The following is a 27157-nucleotide window of genomic DNA, read 5'->3' as shown; positions in this document are numbered from 1 at the left end:
ATGGAGAGCCCTGGAAAGTGAACTCTCTCCTCTGCCATCCTCTGCATCTCCAACAAGGAATGCTGGGTACTGAGCATGGAGGACACGTGGGATGGAAAGAGGTTCAGCCTCTAAGGTTCAGAGTATGCCAGCAGATATCAGCAACACATCAGAGATGATAGTCAGGAAGGCATTTTTGAGGAAAAAGGTCTGCTGTTGAAGTAACTGAAGAAGTCTTGTCTCCTGCTCCTGACTGCAGCAAGTGGAATTACCAGACCAACTCTTTTCTTCCCTTCTCCCTGAAGAAGACAGTGAGAGGCCAGGTAAGCCTTCACCACACCTTGGCAGGAAAAACCTGTGCTGGGGAAATTGGTACGTGTGGACTGGGTGAGTGCTAGAAAATGTGTACTCTTAGACTACAGGACTGTGGTCTGAAATAAACCCAGAACCTGAGCTTTGAGGATTTTCTGGCACTGAAAATGCAACTGTTTATGGTGAGGTTTGTGTGTATGCTGTACCAATGCAACTGGATTTTTATGGAGCTTTTCCTCTTGTTCTGGGAGGAACACCTTGCCAGAGAGGTAAAGGACACTTAGCTATTTGGATGACCAGAAAGATAAGGTGATGTATAAAACAAGAATGAAAAATATGGCATTCTAACTGGAAAATACAAACTTTGTGAATTTGGGCACTTTCACAGTCTTTTAACAAAACCTGGAAACAAATGGTTGAAAGTTGGCTAAAAATATTTACCCCCTAGTCAAAATGTCTACTTTTTTCCTTGTTTCCCCATCAGGCTGTTTAAACCTGCTAAGAGATTAGTTTTGGCTATGAGTTTTCATGCATAATCTGAGTTGTAAACAAGGGGTTTTTTCTTCTAATATGTAAAACAATTGGATTTTGAACAATGTTGTATATTTGAAGCTAGTCACATATGTAACTAATAGTTATGAAATTGGAGGGAGTTTCAGGTCATTGCTTGAGGGTAAAGATGCTGAAGAAAGACACAATTTGGAGCAGTTCAGTTCAAATACTTTCTCAGCTGCAGCTTTTGCTCTGTCCTGTGAATTTCCAGGACCCTACCATTATGTGAAGGCTTATTTTGAAACTTTGAGCATTCAGTCTATGGTTTTAAAGGAGAGGATGAGGGCTTTTTGCCCCACTTGAGGAATTTGATCTTGATCTGAATGCTGTGGCCTTTAAAATCCTGGAATGGTGATGTCTGTCTTTCAGAAATCTATGCAGGTGTGTAACTCAGTACTTCTGTACCCAAAGGCATTTCTTCATGTGTTTCTTCACTAAGACTCAAAATTTCCACACTGAAGTGCAATAATATTGCTTAGGGAAACTTGCCTTGCTTTGAAATCCTCCTCATTGCTAGAAGTGCCTGAAGGTGCATGTAGTAACTGTCCTTATAGTCATAAGCTATGCAATTATAAGCTATATGTAGTTATAAGTAGCTATAAACTACTTGGATACTCTAAAAGTAGGGTGGAAATGATTAAAAGTTTCAGGAGGGCTTGGGCAGAGGGAGGAGTCCATGCTCAGGAACACGTCTCCCCTGTTACACACAGATGTGCTGGAGGGGAAAATGGAAGTGGAAGAGAAGTCCCCTCTGGGTTTAAGGCTGGGGGGTCCTCGGGGTGCTGCTGCCATGGCCTCAGGGTAGTGTCCAGCTCTAGCAGGGGTCCAAGCCTTTTGCTGGTATTTGAAGATTTGTGTCTGCTTTGGAGTGAATTTTTAAAGTCAGTGCAGAGTGTGGGGGTTGCTGGTTTTCATTTTTAAGGAGAAGAGTAATGGGTTTGTTCATCAGCTGCTGACAACTCTGTCTCTGGGCAAAGAGGGAGGGGGACAAGATGTGTAAGTTGGGATAATGACCCCCTTTCAAGACTATCCTGCCTCGGCCAGTAATTTCTGTAACTTTACAGCCAGTGTTTAGTGTGTGGATGGAGATGTTTTCTTCCCTTCTCCACAGCAAAATCCCTCAGTCCCATGCTCCTTTCCCTCCAAAATTCCTTGTGCTCCACTCACCTGCCCCACACTAGGCATGCAGCTCTGTTACTTCCCAGCCCCTTGCTTTTCCTTCCTCGACACCTTTCCAAGGGGGTTCAGGTTTGACATGTAAGTCTCTTTTCTCCCTCCCCTCCTTCACTGTGGTGGATTTGTCCCAGTCTGAACCTGAAGGTGGCACCGACATTGGCAGAGGGAGAGTGAGCTCGTGCCCCCTGTGGCATCCAGACAGCATGGGTCAAATTCAGCTGTCTGGCAAACCTGTAGTCTCCCCAGGACGCCCCACTGTGCTGGCTGGCAGGGAGGAGGGGACAGATGATAAATGAGTCACAAAAATGCTGTTCTTGCTGCACAGTGAGTGCCACAGGGCTCCAGAGCAGATCTGAAAACATAACTCCTGGGTATGTGCAAGCCATCTCTCCCGAGGCTGGGAATGGTTCCCTTGCTCTCTGGCAGCCTGAAAGCAGCCGGGGAAGCCATCGTAGACACAGTCATTGTTTATTTTGTTATTTTATATCAGAAAAACTTCTGCTGGGAGAGACACACAGACTGTCCAGTTATCTCTTCCCGCTTTTAACCCATCAACGTCCTTAAAAACACAGTCCAGGTAGACACAGCATCCTCTTCTGAGCCCCTAGCTACAGGTGTGCAAGCACAGGTCCTTCATGGACCCTCTCAGGTGCTTACCGTTGATCCTGAAGATGAAAATTGGCAGGAACTGAGAAGATTTCGGTTTTCCTGAGGTTAAAAGTCACATTTTGTCAACTCTAAACTAAGACAGGTTTTGTCTGGGCGGTATCTGACACACAGCTTGCCTCCTGCTATATCTGAGATTAAGATGTTTCCATCAAAACAAAATCCCCTTATATTAAGATATTTTAGCTCTGTTTTTTTCTCTAGGATACTGAATAGAAGCTATTTAAAGGTATTTTAGTGGGAAGCATCCATGGATGCTGATCACAGCTCTCTCTGCTATCTGTTCATAGGATGCAGACATTCTTGTTCAGTTTCTAGACATTACATCTGTTTGTTAAACTCAAAGATTGAGTTTTTCTCGAGCTTTTTAGGTCTGACTCACATTGCTCAGGGATCATGGTGCAAATGCTGTTTCTTTTTTGCAAGATCAGTACAATCAGGCTGTATGGTCTGGCTGTGCTGTATGGTCTGGCTGTGCTGGACTGAGTGGCCACAGTGTTTGTCCCTGAGTGTCACTATTTCATGGAAGAGATGAATTAGGCTCATTTGGGTTTTGTTTGTGACAGTCCCTGTTACCCAAAGACCACAAGGCATGTGCAGGAGTGTTTCTTCGATGCAGATCTAGCCACACTTTTAAGGAGAATCCCCTGGAGGCTTGCAGTTCACACTTGATGTTGCTTACTAATATTTATTTTCAAATGCAATGTATCAAGCTCAAAGAGGAGACTCTTAATATGGAAAAAGTGAATACAACACTGGATCTGACCCAGATTTCTGGCCAGAAACTCTGATCAGAGTGAAGTAGCTACCCTGAAGTTCCTGCTCTCCAATTAGGGAGATGTCAGTGAGCACACAGCTAAGCAGCAGTCTGGTAAACATAGGGATGTTTTTATTAAACAGCTTTGGGATGTAGAAGTATTTATACTGACCTTGTTTTCCAACTCTTCAGAGGCCCAAGGAGAAAGCTGGAGGTTCTGTAAGAAGTAAGGCGCCTTCATTATATTGCTTCCCATCTGTCTGGTTAGTTTTTAGGATCTATATGTATTCATCTCTCAGGGAGCACTGGGGATTTCACAGGCGAGGAAACATGTGAAGGAAACTTTATCAGTGAAGTGTCTAAGAGCACCTCCATGTATCAGAGGGACACGGACTCAGTGACAGGTCAAGGGGTTGCTGGGAAGTGAGCCAGCTCATGCTGGTTTGGTGCTGTACCATGTAACCTGTCACTGCTGTGTCCAGAGCATGGATGGGGGGGTATGTGTGAAGTGGGACCTCAGGTTGATGTGCAAAGAAATCAAAGCCTTAGGGCTGCGTGAGGAAAGAGAGGTGAGATGACCTCTCCCTTTGGTGTCTGTGACAATAGTTTCCTAAAGACATCGTATATGGTTGTGATCATCCGGAGCAGCTGAGAGGACAACAGGCAGAAAGGAACCTGATGGTGGAACCAGTGAGAGCAAGCCCTAAGCCTGGATAAAGGGTACGATTTTCCCAAGCATTTGAGAGACTCATCATTTCCACTTTAAATCCTATGATGACTTAAAGGGATATGTTTCCCACTTTTCCTTTTCAGTGCCCAGTAAAGCTTCCAGTGGGTTAAAGCAGGAGCACCCACCACATCAGAGTGCCACATGCCCACAGCCACCTGGGGGGTGTGAGCCAGGTCCCGATGGGATTGGCTGGGCACAGGGCTGTGAGGAGCAACCTGGGCTCCCAAATTCAGTGTGGCACTAAGTGCAGCTTCTTGTGAGAGGTGAGGTGACACCAGGCTTGATGAGCGAGTGCCTGGTGGTTTGTGTGCACTTTAATGGAACTATTTAATACCTTTTGGAAAATGTAATTAAAAGTGAAATCACCCAACTGACATATGGTTTATTGGCTCCCTCTAATTAAAGTCTGCCTGGGAGAAAAGTGCTGCGGCAAGTGCAGGTGGGATCCCAGTGAAATCCTACACCTGAAGTGCCTTCCCAGGGCATGTGCAGACCAGGGGAAAGAAATATGGAATAAAAATAAATAACACTGGCTGCAGGAAATGGGTGAAATGATTTCCTAATACACCGAGCTTAATTCTGCACATTGCCTTCACAGTGAATAGAGTGGGGCAGTGCTGCACTCACGAGGTGATGCCCAAGCCGCACTCAGAGCTGGCAAACACGAAATGGGTTTTTGCCATCCTTCTACCCCACAGAGGCCCCATGTAGCTGTTTGCCTCTTGCCCTGCCATTGATAGCCTTTCAGGTATATCCTTGTGACCTCAGTAAGCTTGGTCAGTCCTGTGCCAATGGAGGAGATCTCTGTGGCACTTTACCCTGATGTTGGAATTCGGCAGGTTAAAACACACCCCGATGTCAGATGTGTTGATGCTGATCCTTCCCCGTGCAGGAATGGGGAGGGCATGTCCCTCTGTGCACATTTGGGGCATGTGTGGGAATTGCAAAGCCAGGTGCCTTCCTTAGGAGGGAAGGCAGCTCTGGATGCCATTGGGACCAGCTTTAAACCTGACAGCAGTTGTGGTGCACACTGTGCAACCTGGGTCAGCTGTCAGGCACTGAGTAGCATCAGGTCATGTCCACTGAAATCTATTGCTGGAGGCTGTGCTGACATCACTACCTGTGCTTAGGGCAAGGTCACCTGTCTGCTCAAGGAGCTGCAGTATTGGTCTTCTTGACCTCTTTTACTGAAGAACCTCAAAATTAAGGCAACACCTTAGTCCTTTAGAAATAGACTTAAGTATGTTAGGAAGTAGCAACTTGAAAATTGTATGCATCCCAATCTGTTGCTTTTCCTACTCAAACTGAAAGACATTATATGAGTTTAAAGGAGCAGTGAAACACATGGTGTGGAGCCATACTTGGGGACATGAAAGTTGTCTCCATCAGCCTTTTCCTCAACACCCTTTACCTATCTGGTCCCATGTGCTGAGGTGTTGCAATAGGGTGTTGGTTGTAGCATGTATCAGTAGAACAAACCAATTTCTATTTCAGTATTGCCCTCACAGGTTTCTTTCCTGCTCTGTCAGTGCCTGGTGTTTCACCTAACACCTCGCTTCAGATAACTGATGGAGCATGGAGGACTTCTGCTGCTGTTGGAAAACCTGAGCTTGCTCAGGTGGCTGCATCATCACTTGGCATGAGTAAAACCTTGATAAAGCACAAGACAAATAAACTTTGTTCCCTGGTTCATGAGTTTCGAGGCAGTGTTGGGATTCACTGATGAGCAGGTGGTTTGTCAGCTCTTAAAGGCTAAGGGAGTTATTCCAATTGGTGCAATGATGGTCTGTGCCCATCTTCTTAGAGGCAAAGCAGTCGTGGCATCTCATCCTCCCGTACCAAGCCACATTCAGCCTTTTCTATCTCTTTTTCCAGTTCTCTGTGGCCAATTTGCTCTAGACTAAAGCAAACTTTGGAAGAAGGAGACAGCGAGTGAGGGATAGCTCTGCAAAACTGCCGTAGTAAAGCAGGGAGAGCTTTGCTTGTGCTTGCTACAGAGCTGGGCTCTTTGGCACCCCCCATTTATTAACCCTTGCTCTCACACCTGTTCTTGTTCTCGCACCTCCGGCGCTCCAGAGCCACTTCTTGCACCTCCCACAAGTGCACATGCTTGTGCTCCAAGAGCTCCCTGGATTTCGGACCTGTGTGTGATCAGAATGAATTAGACTTGGCTGAGGGATGGGATTATTGCAGACCTGTCACTTCACAGTATGTTCCTGTTACAGCCCACACTCATGTCTGCTAGTATTTTAAAGTAAACTTTAATTAGCATCTTCTGAAGAGTGTGAATAAATTGTTTTATTGTTGTTTTGGGTTTGGTTTTGTTTTAAGGCAAAGAGTGTTTACTCACCAAGGACATGTTTCCAAACTCTTCATCCACGCTAGTCCTGGTTTTTCTGAGATGTCACTGTGTATCACTGTGAAGCTCTGCGTGGTGCTGTTGGTGGGAGCAAGGCTCCTCAGAAGTGGGGTAGGACATACTGTGGAGGCACATGCAAGTGCTGGAGTGTTTTTGAGTCATGTTGGAGCAATGCTATCAGACTCCTGATGGCCATGTGTCACCCATTTACTAGCAAACTATTCCAGGGGACTTGCTCCGGGCTAGGTACATCTGTCTGCCTTGGTTTAGTGTAGCAGCTCCTTTACCTGAAGTCTGATGGGCATGGCTTGGGTTCAGTGACCTCAAAGATCTTAAATAACTTGTGTCTAACAGTGCTGCAATCCAGCAACACTGAAGACATTCTCCCTTATTGTAAATAACATGTCTGTGGTGCTCTTTGCAAGGGGCACTAGGCATGTTTCCCAGACTTCAGTCCAGAATGAGTGAAGCAGGTGCCTAATGTGGTCCAGAGATCTGCTCATAGACAACAAAGGGATGGAAAGGATTTTTTGTGCATGGCTGAATTCCTGCAGAATTACTTTACTGCTGAAAATAGGTACACTAATGATGTGTAAAGGTTTCTACCCATCCAACCCATTTACTGGACTGAATTTGTGAAAGTGGTGGAATAATGGATTGGAAAGGGATGAGCTGCAGACCTGTTTGTCCTCTTTTGTGGAGAGAGCACTAAGGAAGGGCTAGGAAATCAGGCTGGGGTTGGGGTGTTACCTGTGAGTGCTGACACAGAGTATGATCCCCACCCCATCCCATCTGTTTTTAAAGGTGGTGTGTGATGTGAGCAAGGTAAACCTGCTCCCTGGAATACCAGAGGCAAAGAGAAGTAAACCAGCAGCAGGGGAAAAAAGGGTAAATTTAAAGGCCTGGGTGGTAAGCAAAATTTTTCAGAGGGAAGAAGGTGTTGCCTTGGGTGAGCTGTGAGGACTCCATTGGCTTTTGCATTGCAAGGAAATATACTTGAGCAAATGGGCTGGTATGAAGTATTCAGGCACAGAGATTGACTCCTTTTAGTTTCACCCATGCATGGCTTCGGTTCCACCCATCTTGTTTAAACAAACATACTTGGTGGGGATGAGGCAAGGAAAATCCTGTTCTCTGCTTGTGTTTGTTCTTCCCTCTGCTCCTCCAGCAGGGACACTCGAAACACAGATGGAGATCAAGGCGTTAGGTTTTAACAGATCCAAGTCAATTTGATGTGTCCTTAAAAAATCCCACAGTCATTTCCAGTGGCATCCGCAGAGCTGCTAACAGCTGAGTGTGTGCCCAGTCACTAGTTGCTGCATGTATTAGTTTTCTCATATCGAAACCATTCTTTTCCTGTCATGTGGAGGCTTCCAGTGTGGCTTTTTGGTGGCATCAACACAAGAGCATGTTTAGAAATGACAAAGTGGTGTTATCTGGAGGATCACCATGGGAGCAGCAGGGTGGTGGAAACCAGGTTGTCATCTTGTGCTTCTAAGCAACTTGTTCCCAGTTTTCTGGTGAGACCTCTGTCAGTGAGTGCCACATTAAAAGGCTCCCTGTAGGCTGTCAAAAAAAGGATACCACCTGAGAATCACAACACCCAATTCTCTGACCCATCAGCAGTGAAAATAGGCTACCTGTACAGCTCAGCCCTCAGTCTCTTCCAGCAGTTCTCCAGAAAACACAACCTACTTGGCAAAGGAGAGCCCTCTGCCTGCTGGGAAGGTCTGGGGAAGAGTTGCCCCCCATTGCTTCCTAATAGGGGATGGGGGATGCAAGAGAACTGGCAGCCCATGCTCTGCTTACCCACTGGTGTGTGGCAGTGTCCTCATTTGCATGAAAATACCTATTTGGTGACTTGCAAAAATAACAAGAGACTTCAAAATTGGAAGGATTATTCTTTTTATGCCACTTCTGCTTTATTCCTTTTTTCCTCAATTACCCCAGGGTCTCATAGAATTGATGGTGGGAACAGACCTCAGGACTCACAACTCCAAACCCTGGGGGCAGGAGCCTCTAGAAGGTGATTCCAATTTTTCTTTTCTATTGTTTTTGTGTTCAGGAATGATTCTTTGTACTCCTTGGCATTGCTACTGGAGGAGAAAGGGGTTTTTTGTGGCCATGACCTCCCCAGCTGTGGAAGAGCTGTACCAGATCCAAGCCCTGCAGGAAGGGTGGGAATGTCCAACCCATGCCAAGTCCATAGGGAAAACTGTTTCTTTGAAGAAGGGTTTACTTCCTTTCTTCTGTGGCTTATTCTACCAAAATTGAAGAGAGAGAATTCAGAAGTTATTAACATCAATTATCAGTATAAAGGATTATAAGGGACTGATCTCTGATTGGGAAGCTCTGATGCACATTCCCAGTCTTTCCTATTATTTTACCCTTCTTCTGACTCACCTGGTCTGGTTGCTATGTCTTGCTCCATTCTGGGGGAAGCAGAGCACTCAACATGTTGCTCACCTCTCCTGTGACCTCTCCAATGCCGCACCTTTGTTGGATGACAGCAACAAAAACAGTGCAGAGAATTCCCAAAAGGGTGAGGACTCCTTAATCCCTTCAGAAAACCAACCTGATACTTTGTGGGTGGGTCCCAGCTAGTCTCAGAGTAAATTAACATCTCCTTCCTCATCCACAGCTCTCTGCCTTTCTGATCACACTAAATGCAAGTGCCAATCCCAGGTGCCTTTGGCCCATCTGCCTCCTTGTTTGCAAAGGTAGTGCTTCATGGGAACAAGGGTCTCACCCTCTTAAAATCCAGATGTTTTCTCTTTTCCTGGTTCCACATATGGCTATCTAATCCATGGGTCAAGGTGCCTGCCTAGCAGCCAGCAAGAGTACCCTCATTGCCACTGGCTTAGATTACTTGACAGTTTTGCATCTTCTTCAATTACCTCCCTCAATGTTTTCCATAACTCTGTTTCTCTTTGGGATGAATCCTTCATCTCTTTATTTGGCATCTTTCTTCCATCCTGTATTTTGTACAGATGCATCACCATGGTACCAAGGCTCCCTGTGGTCAGTATTAGGCATTAATCATTGAAATATTGGAGAATTTGCTTCCATTTTTGCAGGAACAGGCTAAAAGAAGTCAATTTTCCATGTTAGGTGATAGTTTGCGGGTGAGACTGGACTCACAGACCCATCCTTTCCACTTGGATCTTTGAGAAACACACGGTCCATGTGGCAGACTCCAGTCCTTGTGTTAAGAAATCTTGATGTTTTCCCTGGATTTGTAAGGTTGTGATTTATCAAGCAAGAACATAGCAAACCAGCATCTTGTTCCACATCTTCACCACAGGGATGATTCATATGGGCTGCTTGTGGCATCTGACACTGCATTTTGGCTGTTCTTCTGGAAAGAGTGAGCCCTTTGTGGATATCTGGTCATTAGATTATGAATTTTGTTTGCTCCCACCTGAACTTAATTCAGGCTTGGTGCCACACATCTTCATTAATCCTCTTAGCCCTGATTTAGTTGCACCCTCTCACCTGAAAGCAAGGAATTTGATAATGCAGCGATGAAATGAGCTGCAGAGATCTGACATTCAAACTCAGACAAACAAAACTCTCTCGACTTGCTTGGAGAAAACCCACATCAATTACACTGTCAGATTTATTTACCTTGCACAGTCCTGAACCATCCCAAGGCTGGGACATGTGCTGTCAGTGTCTGGGGCAATGCCTCTGTGGTTAAGGATGTGCCCTGGTTGCTGGGATGGACTAGGAGCACAGCACACAGAGGGGAGTCCGTGGGCTTAATGAGACTGTGGGAATGCTAAGGAGCAAAGCCTCCAAGAGGCAAATGCCACAAAATCTGATTGAGTTCAGTAAGGCACATACTGTAAGCTTGGGCTTGCTGGAAAAAAAAATGAGGAAAGGAAAAAAAGAAGGAACCTGCTGGAAAGGAGAAGTTTCCAGAGTTCCTGCATTCCTGTGCCATGAGAGCAGTGCAGCCCAGAAATGCTCACTTTGTTTGGTTTTCCCCAGCATTTGCTTCTTGCTCATGGCCAGCAATTTGCACTGTACAGCAGAGTTCTCTCCAGTTCCTGCTTAGACTGGAGTAAGCTGGGGGTGGCTGGCTGTGTGCCTGTGCAGGGAGCGCAGGGAAGGCTCAAGCCCTGGGCTTGTGACACCCATTGCTCATCTCTTTTCCCAGAGCTCTGGTGTCTCCCTTCCCTGAGCTCAGAAACCTGCAATCACAGCCTCCAGAGCCCTCTGTGCCCAGGCTGGCGAGCAGTGGATAAGGGGAGCATTGTTGGGCTGTTGTCTACCTCGGCACGTTCGATGGGGAGAACTAAAACAGACACAGGAGAAGATTAGGTGTCAGAAAGTGTCTAATTATGGCTTATGAAATTACCAGCTTAGTGGCTTATGGATGGAAATGTACAGAGGAAGCCTGTATCAGTGCAGCCTCCAGCTGTTCCCTGAAAGCCTGGTCTCCCGAGAAAAGGGAAGGGAGCAAGCCCACCAGAACAGTCCTCAATGGCTGTGGAAGATACAGACAGTCCAGATCCCATCATGTCTGGTTCCTTGAGAGCAGCACGTGCCCCATGTTTCAAAACAGCACATCTCCTGGAGGACAGGAAAAGGCACACTGCTATTCCCTACACAGATTCCCTCTGCCCACTCTCGGCTCCATGGAGCACACGATGGGGATCAATGCTGTTCTTCCCATGGCCACAGTGCTCGAGGGCTGTGCCTACATGTACAGTCCTCCAAGTATTTCAGAGAGAGGAGGCCTTTACCCCTCCAAATTTGATGGCTTAATGGTTTTGGTTTGATTACTGTTTAATGATACATAATGATTTAATACTTCTCACTTTTACGGTTTTCCATGAAATGCAGGGATGACAGTAAATGCATTTTGCTTTCAGCTTTGAGCACAGTAAGTTTTACAGTACAGCAGCTGTATGTTTGTAGCCTGTAGGGCAAAGCCTGACCCCAGAGCTGTCTCCTAAGGCATGGCAAGGCCAAGGTGTGAGCCCCCAGTAGGTCATTACCTGCTTCTCCAATGATATTGGAGATTCTGACAGATTTTGTGTGCATATGAAATGCATAAACACAAATAGGAAATCATCAGGGTTTTTACCAGCAATGCCTTTCAGCCTTTCAGAATAAGTGTTTCAGTGAAACTTCAGTGCAACAACAGGAAAACTAGGACAACTTTTTTTTTTAACTTTCTACAAGGTAGCCAAAATCTGTCGTTTGATAACATGCTGGCTGCATACTTATCTCCCAGAGATCCTGTAAGACTTCCTCTTGGTAACTAATGTCCCATCTCTGGTACGTTGTATCCACCTTCCTGACTGTTCAGAAGCCAATGCTGCTGCCCGGTCTGAGGGCCAAACCTTGGATCAGCTCACGCCGGTGCCATACGGACCATACATGCAATGGCTTTTCCTCATAGTGACTCATGAAAATAGGTGTGCCCTCAATTTCTTTTGGAGCACTTAACTGGAATAACTCAAATGGAATGGGAACGCCTTATACCTTGCCTTGTGTACTTTTACTGGTCTTGCCAGAGCACTGGTGGAGACCCAGAGTTTTAGTCCTACCGTAGAGAGATTCTGGGCACAAAGTTGCATGGGGAGTTGTTCAAACAGGGTTAAGTTTTATGGGAAGCAGTGTTTGGTCATTTTGTGTTTTAGAATGGATTGCGAGGGATGTGTATCCCTGGGCTTCAAATCTTTATCCTTTGAATTCTTTACCTGTGCAAACCTGATGAGAGTTTTACTCAGCTTTTCTATGCCATTTCCTATAATGCCTTAATTTTGTAACCAAGATGAAGTTCTCTTGGAGAAAATCCTTGAGCTGCTACAGCAGGTACATAGCCTGGACCACTACCAACCCTCACAGTAATCAGTCAGAAAATCTTAGTAACTTTGAAAGCAACTGAAATACAGCTTGTCAGATTTATGGTGCAGCTTCCTCTTTTCCTTTGGTGCAAAGTTGTAGGGTTTTTCCACTAAAAATTACCTTTTCATGTGCACATCTGCTTTCCACCCCAAATCTTGGTATTTATATATCACACTACTGACAACCAAGCTGCTCTGGCTGAAAACCAAAGAATTTTTGTGCAAAATAACATTAGTTTGTCCCATGGGAACTGTGGTTTTCTCTACCTTCTGCTTCCATTCTCCTTTCTGGACCAAATTTTATTGCAACCTGCAGCTCCCGGGATGTGCTCCCAGCTTTCCCAGACAGAAAGAGTGGGTGTGCTAAGCTAGGAAAGTCATTAACTTTTGAGGTCTTATGAATTTGGGTGAAAAAACTTAGGCTACAAAATAAAAATTGGAAAAAATAAAAACCTCAGGGACAAAAACTGAAGCCCAGTGACACATATTTGAGTCATGACATTTCACTGAAAAGTATTTTTCTCCTGTGTAAAATTCTGATAAAACCAGAATTGCACATCAACACTTTCTGGAGGAAAATACCTTTTCTTCCTATTTTCATCCAGTCTATTCCTATAAAAAGAAAGAGGTTTCCACTGTAGTTGGCTTATGTGGGATTTTAACAACCCAGCCAAATGTATCAGAAACCTTCAAAGTGTTTCATAGAAAAGCTGTATTGAGTTTCATAACGTTTGTCCAGCGTCCTGAAAGCTGGGGAAGTATTTTGATACCTGAAAAGTTTGCCTGCAGAATCGCTGTGTCGGATGTGTAGCTGGCTGGAATCAGTGCAACTCCACTGACTGGGGTGCTGCAGTGATTTACAGCGTGGGGCGAGTGTTGCGTGGTGGTTCGAGCTCAGTTTGCCCCATGTACAGTCACCAAAACTGGGGGCTCCTCCATGCACCCCAGCTTCTGCTGCTTTCTTTTATCAACACAGGGAAAGCGGTATGATGTGGCTGAAACTTTTTACAGAGGTATGTTTGTTTTCCCTGAAGGGATAGTACTTTAGTGGTTTTTTTGTGCCTTTTTTTTTTTTTAAGTTTAACTTTTTTAATTTTTTTTTTTTTTAAATTTAGCTGTCTCCACAGTAGTGATTTTCTGGTATTAACTGATTTTGTGAATTATAGCAACTCTGCTGACATACTGAGAACTGAGTGTATGCTAGTCCCATCTGAGGAAAAAATGGGCTTTTTTCAATTACAAAGTTCTTCTTGGAGTCAGAAAACAACGCGTTCAGCTATGCCAATCCATGGAAATCACTGGTTGTGTTTATCCAGCAATTAAAGGGGGATTACAGCCGCCTCAGAGCTCGGCATCCCGTCCCCTCCCCTGCACACACCAGGAGCCTCAAAGCCACATTGTTCCCTGTAGCCATCAACGCCAGCCCGGGGACAAGGCGGGTCGTGAAGATGGGAAAGGGTAGGTCCTGCCAGGGAGTGGGATTAAAAAAAGAATAAATAACAAAAACAAAGGAAAAAGGGTGGGGGAAGGAATGATAGTTATGTTTTCTTCTTCCAAAGGTGTTTTCTGTGTCCATCCTTGGTGCAGGGCAGCAGGAAGGGAAATATCTCTTCCAAACACACCCTGGCAATCTTCTTTCAGGGGATGTTGTGGAAGGTGCTGGGCAAGAACATGGGCAGGGGTTGTCCCTTGCCCTGAAAGCACTGACTTAGCGTGAAGGACTGTGTTTGGAGGTGGCATCCTGGGGGCCAAGGCTCCTGCTCTGCTTACAGGTCTGGCCAAACCCTGGGAGCGGGGATGGGGTGAATCACAGAGGTGAATACGTGTCTCTTTGAGCAGGATCCCTCAGGCTCTGTGAGGCAGGACGGCCACCAGCGAAGCTGGATTCCTGCTCCCCATGGAAACAGCCTCCCGTAGCGCCCATCCCTGCCCAGACAGCCCTAATCCTCCCTCTGCGGTCACCCGGAGAAGCCTCCAGCTCTCTTATCAGCGAGGATCTTTTTTTGGCAAATATTTACGAGAGGCTGCTTTGCAGAAGAGGCAGTGAGCCAGGGCGGGTGGCAGGGGCCCGCGCTGAGGAGAAAGTCCTGGCAGGGACGGGACAGGGGTTATAGTGTGGCCATGGGGTCCCTGCAGTATATGTCCCCTGTCGCCCTCCTGTGTTGGGGTGACCTGGCTGTGCTTCCACAGGTTCCAGAGGGAAGCAGAGGAGGAGGCCTGGGCGCTAGGGACAAGGACACAATGCACGCATGGTGCCACCAAGTTTGGACAGAGCAACTCCAAGTGTGGGACTGTGGGAAAAGCTTGAGCAACCAGCGAGAGATGATCCTGCCAGCAGTGTCTTGGACAGACCAGCAGGAGCCAAAGTGAATCATGAGGCACTTCCTGCCCAGCCCCTCTATCCACGGGAGGTGCATGTTGGTACAGATCGGGCTGCAGGTCCAGCCCCCAGAGCTCCATTTATCTGAGGGCTCAGATCTGTGTAGCCAGTTTTGGAACTGAAATTCATATCGAAACCTGTGCTCACCCCACCCACAGCGCACATGAGGTTTGGGCAATCTCTGCAAAGAACATAGAGATCTTCAAAGGAATTGAAAAGGGACACACCACCACTAATAAAACCCCCACCCCAAAGCCCCAAAACCAAGATTTGGGCAAGTAATGAGTCCTGTCCCTGCTTTTGATTTGCCCTTGGTCATGGCCACAGATGCACCAAACTTCGGTGCCTCACTTCTAAAGATGACAGCACCTAGGGCCATGAATGCCTGTGCATACAGCTGTAAGCTTACTTTTTCTTTCTTTTCCCTCTGCAGCCATGCAGCCAGTCATTCCTTATGAAGGAAAGGTGAATGTGAAAGCTCAAGAAGCTTTGTTACCCTGCCAGTGTGTAAAATAAATGGGGACCTGAGAAGCATTGAGCTGGAAGCAATAATCAGCCTCAGTGATAACATCCCACTCCCTGGACAGGCAGCATCAAGAGCATCTGTGGAAATGAGTTGATGTTCTATAGTCCATTACAGTAAGTAAATGACAGCTGGAGCCTTTCGCGGCATTTGTTGGCTTTTTACATCTCCCTCTATTGCTCTTCCTCATTGTGCAAGCTGGCCAGTGGAATCATAGAATCAACTGGGTTGGAAAAGACTTCTGAGATCATCAAGTCCAACCCTTGATCCAACACTGCTGTGGTTACCAGACCATGGCACTGATGCCACATCCAGTCTCATCTTAAAAACCTCCAGGGATGGTGAATCCACCACCTCCCTGGGCAGCCCATTCCAATGGCTGATTACTCTCTCTGTAAAAATTTTTTTCCTAATATTCAACTTAAACCTCTCCTGGTTAAAGCTTAAGACCATACCCTCTTGTCCTACTGCTGGTTGCCTGGGAGAAGAGACCAACCCCCACCTGGCTACAACCTCCTGTCAGGGAGTTGTAGAGTGATGAGATCTCCCCTGAGCCTCCTCTTCTCCAGGCTGAACAACCCCAGCTTCCTCAGCCTCTCCTCATAAGACTTGTGCTCCAGTCCCTTCCCCAGCCTGGTTGCTCTTCTCTGGACCTGCTCCAGCACCTCAATGTCCTTCCTGAACTGAGGGGCCCAGAACTGGACACAGTACTCCAGGTGTGGCCTCACCAGTGCTGAGTACAGGGGAAGAATCACTTCCCTGATCCTGCTGCCACACTGTTCCTGATCCAGGCCAGGATGCCATTGGCCTTCTTGGCCACCTGGGCACACTGCTGGCTCCTGTTCAGCTTCCTGTCAGTCCACACTCCCAGGTCCCTCTCTGTCTGGCTGCTCTCCAGCCACTCTGTCCCCAGCCCGTGGTGCTTCTGGGGGTTGTTGTGGCCAAAGTGCAGGACCTGGCACTTGGCCGTGTTGAACCTCATCCCGTTGGAATCAGACCATCTCTCCAGCTTGTTCAGGTCCTTCTGAAGAGCCCTCCTGCCTTCCAGCAGATCAACACTCCTGCCCAGCTTGGTGTCATCTGCAAATGTGCTGATGGTACACTCAATCCCCTCATCCAGATCGTCAAAAGAGATGTTAAACAGGACTGGGCCCAACACTAATCCCTGGGGACACCACTGATGACCAGACACCAGCTGGATGAAGCACCATTCATCACCACCCTCTGGGCCCAGCCCTCCAGCCAGTTCCTAACCCAGCACAGAGTGCCCCTGTCCAAGCTGTGGGCTGCAGCTTTTCCAGGAGTTTGCTGTGGGAGACAATGTCAAAGGCTTTGCTGAAGTCCAGGTAGACACATCCACAGCCGTCCCCTCATCCAGCAGGTGGGTCACCTGATCATAAAAGGAGATCAGGTTGGTCAGGCTGACTGAGTCTGATCCCTTGTCCATCTTGTAGGTGCTGCGTGGTTGCACTTAGGATGATCTGCTCCGTAACATTGCCAGGCACTGAGGTCAGGCTGGCAGGCCTTGGAAAAGGAGATGTGCTTTCCCTTGTTCAACAGCACAGAGGCCATTAAGGTTTTGGGTTGGTTCTGAAGTCCCTTTGCACGCACATAGAATCTTGGAATAGTTTGGGTTGGAAGGGACCTTTAAAGTCCAACACCATCTTCAACTAGATCAGGTTGCTCAGAGCCCCGTCCAATCACAATCTGACCGTGAATGTTTTCAGGGATGAGGCATCCACCACCTCTCTGAGTAACCTATCCCTCTCTGGGCCAGCCCATGTCCCTTGTTATAACAAGGCTCGTTACAGAGGTAACAGCTTTTGCTGGTTTTTTCCCTGGCTTTTGCCTCAGCTTTGTGTCTCCTGCCTGTGGCAGCGGCAGTGCCCGGCAGACTGTGTGGCTTGCAGGGGCATCTAGTGGCTGAATGCTGCAGGAGTGATCAGGGCCATACAGGGATTCCCTTACCCTCCTCTGATATCAGCCCTCTCCTCCTTACGCAGCTTACTGACCTACAATCAGCACCTGGAGATCATTAACACTGCCAGTTATCTGATGTAAAAGGTATCCTCTTGCTATCCCCCCCAGGTCTTCCCAAAATACCTGTTTAGGGTAAGAAGCACAATTTTGCAGGTGGCTTTAATCCTCCTTCAGCTGAAGGTGTGGCACTAAGGCTTAATGGCAGTGACATCCCTGCACACGTTGCTGTGGCTCCTCCATGTGCTCTGAGGAGCTACTGCCAGGAAGCCTGGACACAAACATCACTTTGGAGGAAGCCTACTACTGCCCCAAAATTTTTGGTTGAGTGATTTATTTAGCTCAGCCATATCTCAGCTTAAAAAGACCAAGGAAATCACAGAATAGTGATAGGGAGGAAGAAAAACTATGATACAGGTGACTGGGACCAACTGTGCTGTTGCTGTCAGTGAGATGCCCGTGGAGAGCCGGGCCCAGCAGTGCCTGTGGCCATCCCCAGCCTCAGGGGTGTGAGGGGGACACTGCAGTGACACCGAGCACTGCATTCACTGTCTTTAAATCTCCAGAGGACGATACCTGTGTCAAACACTCCTTGAAAGTAAGATCACAATATAGTGTATTGGAGGCTGATAAACAAGGCCCTGTGACTCATGTCTCCCAGATTTTATAGGAAAATGCACATAAAAGCAATTACTGGGGTGTGAATTATTTCGTTTCTTAATGGCCTGACAGCTTTGACAGTTTCTAGCTTGTTATCTATCACAAACCCTCTTGATCTCCTAACTTTAACATGACTTTTAATTATACTTTCATAGGAGTAAAAGGACAGACAATCTGCAGTCTGGTTTCCATTCAATCAAACTTATTTAAACAACAAGGGAAACTTTTCCTCCTGGCGAGTGATTTGGATGTCTAATGGGGTTTAAATATATGCTTAAAGAGATGTTTAAAAAAACCCCACAGATAGTTCAGAGTTTGCTCTTCGTATGATTTCAGGGTGGAAAAACAAACAAAAAAAAAAGTCTTTTAATTCAGAATTTAAAAATTAAGAAATCATTTGGTCCCCACATGCCTGAGTTCCCAAAGCCTTTCTGTGAGGGCAGTAAGCTTCACTACCTCACCTGGAAGACCCTTTTCTTTTCCAAAATACAGGCTTGTCTTCCTGGTCCTGCCAATTCTTGGCAGCATCTTGGCCCCCCCGGCCTGTGTTCCTACTGCTCAGTCCTGGTCCGAGGGCAAAGCCAGTGCTAAAAAGCTGGATGTATTAAGGATTACAGAGAACTTGGCAGCTGTAGGAATGGACATCATGTGCACTGAAAGATGTGAGCTGGAAATCAAGTGTAAAGCAAAGTTAGGAAGGTTACACTGAAATTACAGTAAAAGCCACAATGAACAAAGTCACAAAATAAATTTACTGTGTTCTTCCAGGACAGTCATTTAACAGTTAGGAGGAACCTTGTATGCATAACCTATTTTCTTTCTCCTTGTGTATGTGCATTAAAACACAAATTTGCATTTTCTTTAATAAAAATATCATTGTATCATATATATCATATTTTTCTATATGACCTATTATAAGCATCTCTTACAATATTGGAAAAGAGCAGTATATATGACCAGGAGGGCTCTGGAGTTGCAGAGATATTAAATAGACCCCATACATCAGTTGTTTGTTGGTCTGTCTAGTGACAGGCCGCTGTTTATCTTATGATAAAATAGCATGTTAGGGAAATGCCTCTCTCAACTGCATTTCTATGGAAAATGTTTTTGTAGAGAGAAGATATAAGGAAAAGGTAAGATGAGAAAAGGGAAAAAAGAAAAAAAGTAACTTGAGAAATTCAGGGGCAATAAATCACCACACCAGATGGTATTCATCTGTGAATGCTGTGCAAAGCTATCAATTTAAAAAAATTGCACAGGAGCGTGCCATTAAAATGCAGACAAAATATCTGCCCAGTTTCACTGCCCATCTTTGTGGTGCCTGGGCAGGTACGAGGTGACTTGGTTCCACCTGCCAGCATCTCTAGATGCCTCAGAGTCCACTTAGTATCTCCACTGCAGCCTTGGAAACTTGACTCATGGGTTATGTGTCTATTTACTAACTAATTCTCTTAATTATAGCAAGAAAGTACAACTAAGTAAGCGTATTCTGAATAATATTTTTAAAATCCAAGAGACACTGATTTACAATGATCTTTGTGCTGTGACACTCCTGCAGAGAAAAATGCTTTGTGTCGAGCTCATATACCTTTCATCCTAGGTTTTAGAGGGCTTTTGGCTGTGTTGGCTCTGTGGATGAAGAGGCAGCCTGTGATCCACCTAGCCGTGGTTCTGAAGGTCAGGAGTGAAGTCTCATGTTGCCATCAATGTGTGATCCATCAATCTGTGATCCAGTGGAGGATCCTTTTGCTGTCAGGACCACTCTACAGACCCATCCTGGTCACTCTGAGTTGGGCTCATCAGGTAATTCCCTTGGCTGGGGGTCAGTGGGTAGGAAATAACAGGGTTTAATCTAGTCTTGGGTCTGCAAGATAGAGCATAGTCAATGGGAAAGCATTCCCAGCTGGTCGGTGGGAGCTGCCTGCACTCCCAAGGAAACATGTTAAGTAAGGACTAAGCTCTAAAATACTGGTAGGTTCACTCAGTGTGTCAGCTCTAAGGACAACAACCCAGCTTTATCTAATTTGGGATTTTTATCAATCCTTTGAAAGCAAAATAATGGACGTAAGGGAATCCAGGACAATATGCAGAAGGTAGCAGATGGATTACGATACTTGCACTGAGAGCCTGGGAAATTGTAGCCTGCACAAAGTGGGAGGTCAGTGACATTAAGGAAACCCTCTCATCTCTGTAATCCTATTTTCTCTCTTCCTCACCTTGCGGATCGCAGCGTGAGGATAAATTCTGTGAAAGTGTGAAGGTATGGCAGGTACACAGCTGCATAAAACAAGAGACTCTTTCCACTTGGTAACCTGTGATGTGGTTCTGCTGCCATTTAAGATTTGGTAAAGAAAGGAAAAATAAAGACAGCTGTGGATGTGGTGGTGCACAGGCATTTGTGCATCTTGCACTCAGAGCTCCCTGCTGTGCTGGTGACACAACTGAATAAATGGGCTGAGAAATGGGGCCTTGGGGACCAGCTTTCTTCTGGTGGGGAGGAAGGGCAAGTGCTGTGTTCATGTGGGGATGCAGGCTGAGCTGGGTAAAGTCTTTGTATTGGCTTAATTGGGAAAATATTTCCCCCCTTTTAGTTTGAAGTGGGGGGCACTGGCTTCATGCCCCGTGAGTCCTGTTTAGAATATATTCAGTGTGAGTACTGGTTTTTTATATTTAATAAAAATAAAATAAAAAAAAGTGTTATTGCATTCTCCAGTCCAAAAATGATGATTTGTAAAGAAAAGAAAATTGATCTAAAGGCCACAGGAGCAAATTGAGGGGTCAATTTTGACTTTAATTCCAACAATTAATTAAGGAACTTTTCTGGAGAGGTTTGTAAAATGAATATTGATCTCAAATCTCTGCAGTCATGTCTCCGTCCTGGTTTATATCTTCCCATCTTGATTTATGGATTGGGTTTAGCAACAGCAGAGCTCCATGGCAGGGCAGCTCAGCAGCACCGTGCGAGTGCCCATCCCGAGAGCACAGAGCTCACCCGTACAGCAGAGCCGGCATGTTTTAATGGACTGAGCCGGCCCTGTGTCATGTTCAGCGAGTGCTTTGATGGCCAGGTGTCATCTACTGCTGTCCTGCCCCAGCTCACCCTCTCGGGCTTCCAGTAAATGTTCATCTGAGCAACGTTTTTGTCTGCACAGCAATGTAAAATGAACTAAATTCTGGATTGCTGGGAAGGCAAGAATGCATTTGATATTGGAAGATGCAGAAATAGTTGACAGCCAGTTGATAGATGGGGAGGGGTCTGGAGGACAAGTCTGATGAGAAGCAGCTGAAGCAGCTGCAATTGTTCATCAAGGAAAAAAGGAGGGTTGGGGGGGATCTACATCCTTCTACAGCTCCCTGAAAGGAGATTGTAGTGAGATGGGTTTTGGTCTCTTCTCCTAGGTAACAAGCAACAAGACAAGAGGAAATGGCCCCAAGTTGCACCAAGGGAGGTTTATATTGGATATTAGGAAATATTTCTTCACCCAGAGGGTTATTGAGCATTGTAACAGGCTGCCCAGGGAAGTGGTGGAGTCACCATCCCTGGAGGGATTTGGAAGATGTGTGGTGTGGATGTGGCACTTGGGGATGTGGGTTAGTGGTGAACAGTGCCGGGTTAACAGTTGGACTTGATGATCTTAGAGGTCCTTTCCAACCTTAACAATTCTACAATTTAAAGGAAAATTGTCTGTAGAAGGATTGCCAAGGTTACTTCAGGATTTTGAGTTGTTTTGCTCAGTTGGGTTGGGATTCCTTCAGGGCAGGGCTGGGTTCTGTCACTACCAGGTCTCTGTGATGGCTGAAGAAGGGGTACAGTACTCAGGGTGGGTGTGGGGAGGCAGAAAGGCTCCTCCTGGTACCTGCTGCTAATGAGTTTGGTCCATTTGGGTGTCCTGCTCCACAGGATGGGCACTGTAAGGCTGGGCAGAAGTAGAGCCTTCACTCCTGAAGCATGTGCCTTTCCTCTTCCAACATCCCATCCTATCCCTCCCATCCTTGGTAATAAAAAGGAAAATACTGAAATACTTACAGAAAATTAAAAAAAAAAACCAAAACACTATCTCATAGGTGATTTTCTCTTTCATTCTCTTTTCTGTACTGCCTCTCTTCTTCCCACTCCTTGTGGACACTTGTTTTAAGCCAAGAGATGTCAGAGGTGTGGATTTGGAGTGAAGGACATGGCTCTGTTTTCAACCTCTGTGTCACAAACAGAAATTTTTAGGAAGGGTTAATCTGAGCAGCTGCCCTTAGCATTTCACCAGTTTCTCTTCTTCTTGCAGATGCCCTTCATACTGATTACAAAGCACAGATTTCTCCAGCCAGGTGAGGTGAGTTTACCAGGAAAATTGTCTCCATGCAGGAAAAGTTTGGTGATAGCTGGACATAAACCAAGTAGCATCAGCTTTAACAATATTACTGCATCTAGAAGCCTGGGAAGCAAATTTCCAGCCTCAGAAAATATTTCTACCTGCTCAATATAAATCATGTTCACTCTTTGTGGGAGGATAATCAGATTACCAGGTGAGAGGTATTTAGCATGACTTTAGGAGATTAGGTGGAATTCTAGTCACAGTATAGCATGTAAGCAAAAATCAAGGGTTTTAACACTGGGAACTGTTTTGTGGCTGAAAAAGTACCCCTGACTATGAAATACAGCTGATATTTAGTGTCTTACTATTTTATTTACTACTGCATTTACAGCACACCCAGGTAGTTAGTCAACTACTTATAAAGCATATTTTATGTTTGGAGATACTCAGCATGGCTATAAAATTATTTTTAAGGGCAAACACGGTGTGTTAACGGCATTACACACACTCGAGGTCCCTCTGGGAAAGAAAACAAATAAACGCCCGTTTTCTGAGTAGACTCAATCATCTCATCCTGAGTTTTGCAGATGAGCTACACAGCTCAAACTGGTTGACTTCCCGGCACTTGATGGGAACCATTTAAAAGAATAAACTTGAAGAGATCAATACCCCTTACATACTGTAAGTGATGTAGCACCAAGTACTGCAGGGTTGTTAAAAATTCTGTCATAAAGGACTGCTCAGAAATCAAAGACAGTGGTTTTAGGGACTTAGTCCCCTTTTGGTGCACGGGGGATTTACCTGCAGAGCTGGGGGCTGATGATAATCTTCCAGGCAGGTTTTCCTCAAGTTTTATTCCTGATTTATATGGCTTGCAGGGAAAACAATATCAGATGGAAAGCTTGTGAGCGGGCAGAGATGAGAAGAGACGCCGGGGAGAGAGGCACCCACGTGTGTGTTTATCCATTTATGAAAATGGGGAATCCAGAGGCAAACAGGCTCAGCAGTCCCTCGGTGCAGGTAATTGAAAGTGAGCGCTGCAAATGCACACTCCTCTTTCATGCTCCAAGGGTTAATAGTCTTCTGGGGCACATAACAAAAAGTTCCTTTGAGATCCATATGATATCTCCTGCCTATCCCTCAGCCATTACTTTGTTTCTCCTTTCAGTAAATCCTTATTATTTAGGACAGAGTGTTGCTTTTTCCCTGGCAAACTCATGCTGGCTCACCCTTTGCATATTATATTCATCAAGAGGCTCTACTGCTTTCCCTAAGGATCTTTGCTGCTATTTTTCCTGGTAGTGCGAGGAGGGACTGGGAGTCCTGGGAGAACCATCAGTTCATTTTGAAAGGATTGATATGAACCTGGCCTTCTTCCAGTCTCTCCACTGTAGAAATTGTAATTTATCATTGAAAAGCACACATTTTTTTTGTTAGCAGTTCAACTCCTTCACTCTCAGTTCCTTCAACTTTTCTGGATGGATGCCATGGAAACCTAAATGATTTATTATAATTCAGTGGTTGGGATTGAACAAGCACCTCTTTATTGCTATCTGTACAGCTCCATCAGCTCTGGGCATGGCACAGAGCAGGCCAGCCCTGACACCCGGGCAGAAGGAATGGTAGGGTCTGACATATAAAACCAGGTCTTAAACTTGTTACCCATTTTCTAAACAACTCTTCCTTCTTTGCCTTTGGGCACTTCTTGCTGTGTATTGGCATGGAAATAGAGAACAGAGTTCTCAGTGAACACTCCCTCCTCACTGATGTTCACAGACTTTCTTCCAGTTGCCTCAGACATTTTCTTCAGCTCAATAGAAGAATCTTAGCAGAACTATTACAATAAAAGAAGCATTGACACTGTGCTGGCCTGTTGCATGTAGGAACACTACATGTGCTACAGGAACAAATTTATAAGCCAGAGTAATGCAACAAGTGTGCTGCTACCTCACCTCTGTATGCACCTTTGGACAGGTAACATGTAGCACTCCTGATGCTGCCTTATGTTAACAGCAGGATGTCCAAATAATACAGGACAGCAAACTTTCTCTCCTGAGATTATTTTGCTGGTGCAGACACCAGGACTGAGACATTTAAACGAGAAGATGCAGATCCCTGAGGCTTATCATAAAATATTTATATGAAGAGACCACGGACCAATAAATTTCAGTTATAAATGTTTACAGCTGAAGGTAGTAATAAATAAACTTCCAAAAGCAATATTTCAGTTTGCACTTATTGTACTTTACTACACGTTGTATTTTCAGGAAACTATAATAATTATAGCAGGACATGGAATTAGCTCATGTTTAATGAATGATTACCCAGTTCAGTTGTGATCATTATAACATCAGGGCACAATTAAAACTGTGAAATGTTGTTTATTCTGGAGAGAGATGGGACTGTTTCTCCACAGCTACCATTTATATGTCCAACCAATGCATAATCTGTTCATTAAATTGTGAGTGAGGTGGGTACACTTTAATGAATTTATCAGATGACTCATAATTCTTGCATTTCCAGTCCTCTAGCTTCAGCTGTGCAGGCTTCACATGGTTTTTGGCAATAGAGGGTTAAAGCCTGGAGAAAATTTGCTCTACAGGGAGCTTAGTGGCCACCTCCTACTGATTTGCAAGAAACCAAGTTCTGATCATTGCAGGTCATTCTACTCCTTCCCCTGCCCTGTGTTCACTGCACCCAGAGTGGCTGCTCTCCTCTCACTGCTTGGGGCAATGCTGCATCACCTTTAACCTGTGTGTCTCTTGTAGGGCAAGGCATAGCTTTGCTTCAAGTTTTCATCTTGCAATTAAATGCTTGGGATGAGTTTCAAAGAGAAATACTTTACCTGGTGACACAGAGGGAAATGCTGTGCTGACATCTGTGTTGGGTTGATTCAGCCTGGCCTGGTGCAAGTGGAATGGTTTATGGTACTTAAAAATGAGTCACTCTTGGTGCCAAGCAAGCACCTGGTAATAAATTTGGTTGTCTGTCTCATCTTCTGGTGACTCCAGCTGACCCGTGGCAGGGGCCAGTAAGCTCTTTCCAGAAGGAGAGAGCTCCTGGGTTGTCTGTCTGGCACATCAACCTTGGATAAGGAGGGAGATAATAGTTACAAATAACTCAATATTGCCTTCATATGTGAGCTGGAGGACTCTTATCTAACCCAAACCCCTAACAGATGGGCTTCCTCTTGCGTTAGGAATGGCAGATACACAAAGTTGTTAAGCACAGTCCTCCAGCTCCTGTGGGCAATGCAGAGACATCTAGTAAGGATGATTTACTCTACCTTGTCCTAAGATGTTGTGATTCTCCTCCTATGGAGGCTTCTTGCTTGTCTTTGGCTGTAGACAGCACTCTGCAGTGGTCTGTGACTGATCAGTGTTCACCAGGCAGACAGCTTTTGTGTGGCTGAATATGATGAGATGACATCTCTCGTCTCTAGTGTTTTTAATATCCTTTGAGTGTCTCCTGCCTAGTTGCACATTGATAATTTTTCTTTTTTTTTTTCCTGTCTGTCTTTCCCCAGTGCTCTGTGTCTGGCTGCCTTTCTCTGGTCCACATGTCTCTGTGGAAAAAAGACTGACTTTGACAGGAAACGTGTTCTTGGCCCTTCCCAGAGAAGACATGGCAAACTGCAAGAATAGATGGGAGCTGTAGACAGGTTGAACCACGGTGCAAGGTGGCTCCAAAGCCCTTCAAAGGTAGGTCTCAGCAGTGACTTGGCCATTCTGGTATTTAGGATACCCTATGGTATATGGAGATGCCTGAGGGGTGATGCTTTAGAAATGGCACCTCTCTAACTTCAAGGCAGGAGTCTTCATGATAGTGCTGTGACTGTGCTGGTTTAAAGATATGGGTGAAACGAGGTCTGCAAGGACCAAGTATGGTGTTGAACAGGCTACCTCCTGTTTTCAGGAGGAAAAAGAGATACCTCAGGTCACATAAGCACAGATCAGAAACAGCTTGTTATTAAACCTGCCCCTTTCAATGTTTAAATGCAAGTTGAGTGCTGTTCCTCCATGTCTAGTTAGATTAGCTGAGAGAAAATGAGATGGCCACAAGTACAGGAGAGGGTTTACTGGTGATATGAGAGAGGTGGCTGTCTCCTGAGAGGTACCAGCAATCTGTAGTGCAGACAACTTTGTACGTTTTTTTGCCATTAATAGATGTTACAAGTGTTTCCCAGATGATGTCTAGATGCACTTGGCAGATGTTGGACTGCTTCACCTGCTCCTCATGAAGCTTAGCTGTTTGGAGGCTGGGAAGGGACAGTGATGGAAAAATGGTGAGAATGAGTTTACTTTTCTTACATTCTTCCTGCTGCTTGGTGATCTTCTTGTCTATTTTTTTTTTCTTTTCTGAGAAGGCTGCCAAATTTCCCCCCCCGTAGTTCACATCTCCCCTCATAACTACCTGAGATAAATTTAGCCAGGAAACCAAATCGATGGGGTTGCTTTCTGGGGGAAAGCAACCCATCTGCAGGCTTTGATCTTCGCTGTGGTGTTTGGAATGTGCAAGGAGACAGAAAAAGGAGAAGTGGGCAAATATTGGAACACCTTCTGTGACAGGTCCCTTTAGCAAGCACTTCACCCAAGAGCCCTTTGGAGAGCTTTCAGCTGCATTGTCTCAGGAGTGGCTCTGCAAGGGGGAGATGAAGACAGCAAAGACAGGACTAAAATTGTGACTGCCCTCCACAATTCTGAACAAGCTCTTGTACAAGGTTGTGACCCTTGTACTCAAAAAAAGGGTTTTTCAGACAAATTTTTCTTGTTAAGAAAGCAGAAGGAGTCCTTCCAAAAGCACACGGGCAGCTCTGCTGCTCTTAAAGTCAAAAGCACAGTTGAATGCTTCAGTGTGTTAGGACCTTGGAGTAGATTTGAGACCATGTGCTCTGCACCTGCCCTCACAAAATGATTCA

The 27157-nt window shown here is 45.6% G+C and overlaps 1 long non-coding RNA gene across 1 annotated transcript; it reads left to right on the top strand.

Annotated features, from left to right (window-relative positions):
- On the top strand, positions 1 to 27157 carry LOC135417597 (uncharacterized). The gene is made up of 7 exons (XR_010432125.1): positions 1 to 302; positions 15206 to 15411; positions 19533 to 19735; positions 22210 to 22257; positions 23118 to 23259; positions 25766 to 25940; positions 26406 to 27157. It is a non-coding gene; the product is annotated as an uncharacterized LOC135417597 (long non-coding RNA).

This window comes from Pseudopipra pipra, chromosome 7 (assembly GCF_036250125.1).
Source record: "Pseudopipra pipra isolate bDixPip1 chromosome 7, bDixPip1.hap1, whole genome shotgun sequence".
NCBI classification, from domain to species: Eukaryota; Metazoa; Chordata; class Aves; order Passeriformes; family Pipridae; genus Pseudopipra; species Pseudopipra pipra.
Note: the sequence above shows the minus strand (reverse complement) of the source record. Positions and strands in the feature narration are given on the sequence as shown.